This window comes from Petaurus breviceps, unplaced genomic scaffold, assembly GCF_028583685.1.
Source record: "Petaurus breviceps papuanus isolate PSGF00001 unplaced genomic scaffold, PetGlider_PUasm1.0 91041, whole genome shotgun sequence".
NCBI lineage: Eukaryota > Metazoa > Chordata > Mammalia > Diprotodontia > Petauridae > Petaurus > Petaurus breviceps.
Window position 1 is genome coordinate 9,483,778 of NW_027187400.1, and position 10,777 is coordinate 9,494,554.

The following is a 10,777-nucleotide window of genomic DNA, read 5'->3' on the forward strand; positions in this document are numbered from 1 at the left end:
GGAGTGACAAGGGGCAGACCTGCTTCTTAGGAAGGTTATTTTTAAAGGTTTTAAAAATTTTTTTAAATAGTATTTTATTTTCTTCCAATTACATGTAAAAACAATTCTTAACATTTTTTTAAAATTTGGAGTTCCAAATTTTTTCCCTTCCTCCCTCCCTATCCCCTTCCTAAAACAGTAAGCAATTTGATATAGGTTATATACGTGCAATCATGTAAAACATAATCCCATATTAGTCATGTTGTGAAAGAAGAAACAAAAAGGGGGAAAAAACATGAAAAAAAATAAAGAAAGTGAAAATGGTATGCTTTGATCTTCATAGTTCTTTCTCTGATTGTGGATAGCATTTTCCATCATGGGTCCTTTGGAATTGTCTTAGATCATTATATTGCTGAGAAGACCTAAGTTATTCATAGTTGATCACTGCACAATGTTGCTGTTACTGTGTAAAATGTCCTCCTGGTTCTGCTCACTTTACTCTGCATCAGTTCATGTAAGTTTTTCCAAGTTTTTTTTCTGAAATCCACCTGCTCATCATTTTTTATAGCACAATAGTATTCCATTATATTCATATACCAAAACTTGTTCCACCATTCAGCAATTGATAAGCATTCCCTCAATGTTTAATTCTGTGCCACCACAAAAAGAACTGCTATAAATATTTTTATACACATGGGTCTTTTCCCCTTTTTGTGATCTCTTTGGGATATAGGCATAGTAGAGGTATTGCTGGTTCCAAGGCTATGCACAGTTTGATTGCCCTTTGGGCATAATCTTATGAAGATTATTTTGACAACTTTGTGGGAAATGGATTATAAGAGGGGAAAAGCTACAGACAGAAAAAAAAAAACCAGTTGGAAGACCATTGCAGTAGTTCAGGCATATGGTAATAAAAACACGAACCAGGACAATGGTTCAAATGGTGAATTTCATGCAATAGTGAATGAGAGGGAAAATTGTTGGGACTTGGCAGCTGATGACAGAGGGAAGAAGCAAAGAGGATTTGAGAGAACTGGGACTCGGTGATGAGGAAGACAGCAGCGCTCAAAAGAAATGAGAGTGGAGGTGGGGAGAACTTGAGGAGAGAGACAAGTTCTAATTGAGCCATGTTGAGGTCGAAGTGCCTGAAGGCCCACTCAAGTGGAAACATCCATCTTGAAGGTGACATTGTGGTTCTAGAATGAGAGATTAGGGCTGGGTAGAATAATCTAGGAGTCACCTGAGTAGAGGAAGTTGATGGGATTACTGGGGGAGGGACTATAGGGAGAAGAAAAAAGGGCCCAGGAAATTAGGAGATAATGATGATGATACCCATGGTGGTGGTAGTGATGGTGATGGTGATGATGATATTTATGGAATGCTTTAAAGTTTGCAAATTAATATTAAATTAAATATTTCATCTCATATGATTCTCATAACAACCCCGAGAGATAGGTGCAATTATTCCTCTTTTATGGATTGAAGCTGTTCCCCAAAGGGAACAAGGTGCAGGATGAAGAGCACAGAGACTAGGGAATGTGTTTATTCACACGTACTATGGGGCAGGCACTGTGCTAAGCGTTTTACAAATATTATCTCACTGAATCTTTACAGCAACCCTGCAAAGTGGTCCTATTATTATCCCCAAGTTGTTCAGTCCTGTCCAACATCTCATGACCCCATTTGGCAAAGACAATGAAGCGGTTTGCCATTTTCCTTCTCCAGCTCATTTTGCAGATAAGGAAACGGAGGCAAACAAGGTGAAGTGACTTGTCCTGGGTCACACAGCTAGAGTCTGAGGTCTTCCTGACTCTAGGCCCTTTACTTCCTTGAGCCACCTACCTGCCCAAAGGTGAATAGTCCCATTTTCCTGTAGCAGTCAGGTGAGCCTTCTCTTCTTTGAAACCAAACCTATACTCAAAGAGTCACACAAAACTATAGGAGACTGAAAAGGAAGTGTCAGATAAATAGGAGGTGAACCAGTATAGAAAAATGTCGCAGAAAGCAAGGGAGGATAGAATTACCCACTGAGAAAGGGCGGTCAGCAATGCTGCAAAGTCAAAAGACGATGTAGACCAAGGAAGAGAATGTTGGTTCAACAATTCAGAGATCTTAGGATTTATCGACATTGGAGGTCATCCAGTGCAACCCCGTCATTTTAAGAGAAGGCCACAAAAGCTAAATGACTTGACCAGGATGACACAGGTAATCAGCCACAGACAGAGGCAGCATTCAAAGCCAGGCTCAAATACATCCAGCACTATTTGTGCTGAAAAGCAAGCCTGCCTCTCCAGATCACCAACAACCTTTGAGAACAGCTTCAGTAGAATGACGAGGTCAGAAGCCAGATTGCAAAGGGTTGAAGACTGAGTGGGTGGAAAGGAAGTACAGACAGCAAGTGTTGACTTCTTTCTAGGAGTTTAGAAGAGAGAAGGAGGAGAGATACAAGACTAGGGTCTGAGGAAGTGGTGGGGTCAAGAGAAGACTTTTTATGGATGGGGAACTAAGTATGTTTGTGAACAGCTGAGAAGGTACTAGTGAGATACACAGAGATTGAAAATGAGAAAGCTGAGAATGGTGGCCCAAATCTATAATCCCTGCTATTGGGGAGGAGGAAGCTGGAGGGTGGCTTGAGCTCAGGGAACCTAAACTGAGGAAGGGCTAAAGCCAAATAGGTGTCTGTGCTAAGTCTGGTACCAATATGGTGAACCCCTGGGGGCTTAGGGTCCCCCAGCTACCTAACGAGGGGTCAAGCAGCCCAGGTGGAAAAAGTAGGGAAGCAACCCTGGACAAAGCTATGGTATCCTCTGAGACTGGAGTAAAGAAGAGGGTGAAGATGTAGAGAGACATTTCAAGGTGGAGTAGGGGGGATGAGTGAACTTAGACTTTGGAGTCTGGAACACCTGAGCTCAAATTTGGTATCTGAGAGATACATAATAGCTATGTAAATCACATAACCACTGCCTGCTTTAGTTTCCTCATCTGTAAAATGGGCATAATAATAGCACCTACCTTCCAGGGTTGTTGTGAAGATAAAATGAGATAATATCTATAAAACAGTTAGCACAATTCTTGGCACACAGCTGGCATTTAATAAATGCTTGTTAATTAAAAAAAAAGATATCCTCCATCATTTATGTAAAGTAGAAAGTAAGATCATCTGATGAGAATAGTGGGGTATGGATAGAGCTGGAGCCTTGAAGAAAGAGAATCAGGTCTGGGATAGTCCCATTGGGGAGTGGTTTGTTGTTCAGTCATTCAGTCATGTCTGGCTCTTCATGACCCAGCGTACCATATTGTCTATGGAGCTTTCTTGGCAAGGATACTGGAGTGGTTTGCCATTTCCTTCTCCAGCTCATTTTACAGATTTTACACTTAAAGATGAGTAAACATGAGGCAAACAGGGTAAAGTCATTTGCCCAGGGTCACATAATAAATATCTGAGGCTGGATTTGAACTCAGGTCTTCTAGGCCCACTTCTCTAACCACTGAACCACCTAGAGGTCTCCTAGGATCATAGAACATTAGGGCTAGAAGGGACTTAGAACACAGAATATTGGAATATAAAGCTAATTGGAAGGGACCTTACCACACAGAATGTTAGAACTATAAGGGACTTTAGAATTCATTTATTCTACTATATTTTAAGGATGAGGAAACTGAGATCCCCCCAAAAGTTAAAGGACTGTCCCAAGGTCACAAAGTGGATTAGTTGGGTTTTGTTTTTTGCTTTTGCTTTTTGAAGGGGGGGAAGGCAGGGCAATTGGGATTAAGTGACTTGCCCAAGGTCACACAGCTAGTAAGCGTTAAGTGTCTGAGGCCATATTTGAACTCAGGTTCTGACTCCAGTGCTCTATTCACTTCTCCACCTAGCTGCCCCCACAAAGTGGATTAGTGATAGAACGTGCACTAGGGCACAGCTGACTTGAGCCCCAGTCTATGACTACCACATGATTGTTGTGGGTCAAGATCCATTAAAAAACCATAGCCCATGAACCCCCACCAATGTTTCTTTTACCAGACCATTCAGAGGGTGCACAAGTTTAAAGCAATTGACAGTGCATTAACTAGTCTACCAAAATAAAGTCAGTTTACCACACTTTCCCTCCCACCTCATTTTCTGGGATCAAAGATTAAAAGTCATGATGACAGACTAAAAGGATGATGGCTCCATGCTGCATGTTGCCCTCTTCTCACTTCCTGTCTTCCTCCTTCTGCCTTCTGAGAAAGGAGAAGGACAGTGGCTGGTTTGATTTGAGAACACACAATGTCTCAGGGACCAGAAGGGGCCTGAAGCAACTGAAGTCAGGCAGCTACTTTGACTATGACATGCCTGCAGGGGACAACCGGGGAAAATCAGTTCAGCCTAAAGAGGTTCCGGTCCTAGAACAGAGACCATGCCTGGGAACCACAAGGGAAAAAAATCCAGAATTGCTGAGTCTGCGGCTTGCTGTTAGGAGTCTTGTTTAGCTAATGTTATAAAGCAGACCTGACTCAGGCTGGTCTGGTAGTTTAGGTTTGAGACTGGAACAAAATGAGACACTCAGAATCCGTTATTTCCCTCAATCTTTCCCTGTGTGTGACCCTTCACCTTGTTCTTTGTCTCCAATATGATCTCCATTCCCTCCTTTCCCCTATTCTTCCCTAGGCCATCACCCCATGCACTAGCTACATTCTCCTCCCTTTCCTATCTTGACATCTTGGTCAACTCTACATTATCCTTTATTGAATCCCCTGACCCTCTATCCTATTGCCCATGGTACTGAACAAACCCTAGCTCTGGGTTATTCCCACTATCTCCTTTACTCGTATTCACTCACTACTGAATGGAGCTGGAGGGTATCTCAAGCCCACTACAGATTAATACCTAGTCTCAGCTGGGTCCTAACTGAGAAAGGCAAGTATTTCTTAATTGATTCCATAATCAATCCCCTCTCTACAGAGGCTATTCCAACCCTTCCTTCTGGTCTCAACTTGAGTCTCCCATGGCACACTTTCTCCTACCCTTTTGTCCAAAGACCTCACTTTATACTTCATTGAAATAAATGAGGCCATTGGCAGAGAGCTTCTCCTTCTCTCCTCCTCCTTTTTTTTTTTTTTAAAGCAATTGGGGTTAAGTAACTTGCTCAAGGTTACACGGCCAGTTATTTCTGGGTGTGGTGCTAAGTATCTGAGCCTGGATTTGATCCCCAGGTCATCCTGACACTGGAACTGGTGCTCTTACTTGCTGAACCACCTGGCCGCCCCTAAGCAATTGGGGTAAAGTAACTTGCTCAAGATTACATGGCCAGGTGTTTCTGGGTGGGTGCTAAGTGTCTGAGCCCGGATTCCATCCCAAGGTCATCCCGACACTGGAGCCGGTGCTCTTACTCGCTGTGCTACCTGGCCGCCCCTCTCCTCCTCCTCTTTATCTCACATTATTCAGACATCTTCCTCCTGATTTCTCCTCTTTCATTGGTTTTGAATGACTAGATGATCCGTTTCCTTGCCAACAAATCCTGGACATCATCATTTCTCAAAGTGTGATTTAGGTGACCCCTGAGGATCCCCAAAACCCTTTCAGAGGGTTCATCTCTAACAGTTAACAAAAGCAGCTTAACTTAGCCATAGAATTGAAGGGATATTCATCAGGGATACAATATTGGTATAAGTAGGCACAGCCCCCCTTGACTCCATCCAGAAATGAGTGCCTGGTCAGCACTTCAGGGCATAGTGATTCATACAGCTGTGGGACATCCATCAAGTCTAAGGGGCCCTGATTCCTCACAGAATGAAGGCTTCTTTACCTTTTAGGGGAAAACCAGCTTGGCCTAGGGGACCCTGGTAGATACTGTTTCTACCATACCTAGTAAACTAGAGGAAACATCTTTGCTTGTTTTTAGTTCATGATGCTGAGTCAGGGATGATTGTCTCTCCCTCTAAGGGCTATGAGTGTGGTAGAGTGAGATTCTTCCCTTCTGTACACAAAGAGCCAGGAGGTAAACAGGAGGAGATTAAGAATCAGTTAGAAACAAATGTCTCCAACAAGAATGTTTAGTATAGTTTCTTTTCCACTTTATTCTTGAGAATAACAATAATAGCTAGCATTTGCATAATGCTTGCTAGGTGCCAGTCACTGTGCTAATTATTTTCTCATTTGAACCTCATACCAACCCAAGGAGGTAGGTGCTATTATCCCCTTTTACAGATAAGAAAATTGAGGTGAATGGGGGTTAAGTGTCTGAGGCCACATTTGAACTCAGGTCTTCCTGACTCCAGGCCTGGCACTCTAACTGTCCCAGGTACAATAAACCATACAATTACAACATGCTTTGTCTCTAAATCTATTAATGAATTGGTGAATACTTGAGAGAATAGAATTTGCTGCAAGCTTGGTCTCTGAGCTAAGTATACATAATAGATTTCATATTTTAATATTTTGAGCAATATTCTATAACATCTCCTGTTAAATAAGGGGCCAGTGTCGACGGAAGGATTAATCAAAGCAATTTTGGCATCATCACTTTGTGGCACCTTGGCATTAGGGAGAACAGCCTAGGCATTTACAGGCTGAACTCTCTCTCTTGGCCAGTGGAGATGTAGGAAAAGGTCAATCAATCCCTTGTGTAGGAGTCAGGGTAACTGACAAGACCAAGTAGAGTGACACCTGGTGGGCAATTTAGATGTTGTATTCAGTTCACTAATTCCCTGTTGAACAATTTTTTTTAATTCTTATTTACAATTTGATGATAATAATAAAACTTGATTGCAAAAACTTGGATTATCTTAATCATGTCCTACTGTAACTACAGAAAACTGCAAATACCTGTAGTTATTATCTACCTGCATTTATCATCATAGCCTTGATTCTTACTTTATCTTCAACTTTTTTCTTATCCTTAACCTTTTCTTATGATTAGTTAACACATTTATTTTCATAAAAATTTAGAACTCATTTTTTAAATTTCAGTTATGATCTCCCTCCCTCCCTCCTACCCATTATGAAGGCAAGAAATGTGATATCAATTATATATGTGAAATCATGAGAAACACACTTCCATATTAGCCATACTGCGAAAAAAAAGGCAAGAAAATTTAAAAATTATACTTTAATCTGCATTCAGACTCTATCAATTCTTTCTCTGGAGACAGACAACATTTTTTCATCATAAATCTTTCGGAATTGTAATGTATTGCTGAGAATAGCTAAGTCATTAACAGTTGATCATTGTACAATATTGCTGTTACTGTGTACAGTGTTCTCCTGGTTCTGCTCACTTCACTTTGCATAGTTCATATAAGACTTCCCAGGTTTTTCTGTCATTTTTTATAGCACAATAGTGTTCCATCACAATCATATATCACAACTTGTTCAGTCCAGTTACCCAATTGATGCCCAATTGATGGGTATCCTCTCAATTTCCAGTTGTTGGCTACTACAAAAATTGCTGCTATAAATATTTTTTTACAAATAGGTCACCCCCCCCTTTTTTAGAATTTCTTTGGGATACAGATCTAGTGGTGGCATTGCTGGATCGAACGGTAAAGCACAGTTTTATAGCATTTGGGGCATAGTTTCAAATTGCTCTCCAAAATGGTTGGGTCAGTTCACAACTCCACCAACAGTGCATTAGTGTTCCTATTTTTTGACATCCCTTCCAGCATTTGTCATTTTCCTTTTCTGTCATATTAAGCAATCTGATAGGTGTGATGGTACCTCAGAGTTGTTTTAAATTGCATTTTTCTAATGGATAGTGACTTAGAACTTTTTTTTAATATGATTATAGACAGTTTTGATTTCTTCTTCCAAAAATTGCCTGTTCGTATCCCTTAACCACTTATCAATTAGAGAATGACTCATAGTCTTATAATTTGACTTGGTTCGTTATATATTTGAGAAATGATGTCTTTATCAGAGGAAGACTATAAAAATGTCCCCCCACTTTTCTGCTTTCTTTCTAATCCTGACTGCATTTGGTTTTCTTGGTGCAAACCTTTTCTAATCTGATGTAAAAAAAAATTTCATTTAACATTCCCTATCTCTCTCTCTCTCTCTGTTTCTGTCTCTGTCATAAATTCTTTCTTTATCCATAGATCTGACCAGTAAAATTTGTCATGCTACCTGGTAGATACTGCTTTTGAAATTTTTATTTATTTTTAATTTAAACACTAAAAACATTTCTATTCTGAAATTAAACACCAAAATAATGAGCATTTGCATGAGCATAGTAGAACACAAAGAGGATTTTATATGAAATCATTACTCTCCATTTCAAACCACTTTTCCTTTTTAAAAAGCATATGATTAAAAAAAAAGAGAAAAGGACCTCCAAGTGCAAAAATATAGCAACTCTTTTCATTATAGCAAAACAATGAAAACTGAGGTAATGCCCATCAATTGGGGAATGGCTGAACAAGTTGTGGTATATGAATATAATGGAATACTATCGTTTCATAAGTAATGAGGAGCAGGTGAATTTCAGAAAAACCTGGAAAGACCTATATGAACTGATACAAAGTGAAATGAGCAGAACAAGGAAAAGATTGCATGCTGTAACAGCAACATTGTGTGAAGATCAACAATGAATGATGCAACTTTTCTCAGCAACACAATGGTCCAAGACAATTACAAAGGACTCATGATGGAAAATGCTATTCACATTCAGATAAAGAACTAATGGACTCTGAATGCAGATCAAAGCATACTATTTTCACTTTATTTTTTTCTCCTTTTTTTCTTTTGCAATTATGACTAATATAGAAATATGTTTTACATGATTGTACATATATAATCTATATAAATTGCTTACTCTTTTAGAAAGAAGGGAGGGAAAGGAGGGAGGAGAAAATTTTGGAACTAAAAATCTTGTAAAAATGAATGCTAAAAATTGTCTTCATATATAACTTGGAAAAAATAAAATATTATTAAAATAAAAAGCATATGATAAATTTTATACTTTCCTTTCAAAACTGTACTGCTTGTCTTGGGCTTCCTTCTGAACTTCCTTATGTTTTCTTTTGTGGATTTAAAAAAAATTACAATCTCTCTATTTTTAGCAACACTTATTGTTAACTCCTACTCCCTTTACAACTCCTCCCCCATTAAAAACTGAGAAAAAGAAAGTGAGAAAAAACCTGCAAAAGGAGTCCACGCAGCACTCATGTCCAAAAATTTATGCTTTCCTCTCAAACTTGAGATCATTACCTCTCTGAGTGGAAGTGGGTAACATCCAGAGGTGTGCCAGAACTATCTTAAATGGACTAGAACTGATTGTTAAATTTTCAGTGTGAACATTTATACCTCAGAAATTGGCAAATGTTACAAATCAGAGCTTGATTTATTGTTTTGTTGATTGTCTATGTGTGCATGCGTTCAATCCTCCTTGGTCTTTTTCAGGTAAGAGTAAGGTTCATGCTATACTAAACACTTCCTCCATGTATGTTGTGTGTTCTTCTCACTCTCTTTTCTTTCTCCCCTTAAAACCTTTCGAACAGAACCAATCCATTCTCAAGACCTGTGGGTTTTATGACTATTTTTATTGAATACTCTCAACTCTCAATACCCTTTTCATTTTGTTCTAAAATTTCTTTCTTTCTCACAGTCATTGATTTGTGTTTGGTCTAGACTAGTTTTCAAAAAATCCGTTTCTTGGGTAAGGTTGTTCACTTTCCCTTCTAAACTATTTATACTTTTTCTAATTCTTTCCTCCAGAGTCTTTATTTTATTCTTAATCTCTTGCTTGTTGATATTCACATGTTAAGGAAAATCCATTTTTTCCTTTGATTTTCTGCTTGCAGTTCTTAACAGGGTAACTTTTTCTTACTTTGAGAAGAATCTCTGAATTTGAATAATTTTTTAATATTGATCAGTATTGTCCTTGATTTATTCATCTTCCCAATTTTGGTTCCTGAATTAGGGCTTTGTGCCAAAGCCAGGATTAGCCCCCTTAAGGATTTTACTTGAGTAGGTATATGGAAACTGGACAATGCGCCTGTCATTCAGACAGCCATCTTGGCCAGAAATCATTATCTTATTAATGAACACTGTGACATGTTTTCTATAGACTCACAAATGAGAGTACTTGTTACCCTGAGATGATATAGGCTAAAATTATGAGTTATTTCAATAGAGATTTAGGCCAACTGATAGATTGCCAAACCATAATATGACCTTGTTGTATTAGGAAAAGAACTCTGAACTTGGAGTCAGGGCAACATGGTATAGTGGAAAGAATAACAGATTTGGAGCTGGAGGTCCTCAGTTCAGATACCTCCTCAGGTGATTATTGCCTACTTGTGTGATCTTGGGTAAATCCTCTCTGCTTTCTAGGTCTCATTTTGTTCACCTATAAAATTAAGTAGTTGGACTAGATGACTTCTAAGATCCCTTCCAGCTAGAAATTATCTGAGTCCTGAGATCTGCTCTTGGTTCTACTATTCATCACTCCCAATTCAACAAAATAGAACACTGTAAGTGGAATGACCAGGCATCACTCAGAAAAAGAGATGAGGGTCAGCTAGGTGGTGCAGTGAATAGAGCACCGGCCCTGGAGTTAGGAGGACCTGAGTTCAAAAGTGGCCTTAGACACTTAACACAAAAACTAGCTGTGTGACCTTGGGCAAGTCACCAAATGCCAATTTCCCCTCAAAGGAAAAAAGAGATGAAAAATAGACTTCCCTCCCTTTTTGGAAGAGGTGAAGGATGCTATATATACCAAATTCACGTGTTGGTTAGTTTTTTGGAATTGTTATCTCTCTCTCTCTCTCTTTTTCTTATCCTGTTACAATGAATGGTTTTCTGGGGGGGCAGGGGGGAGAG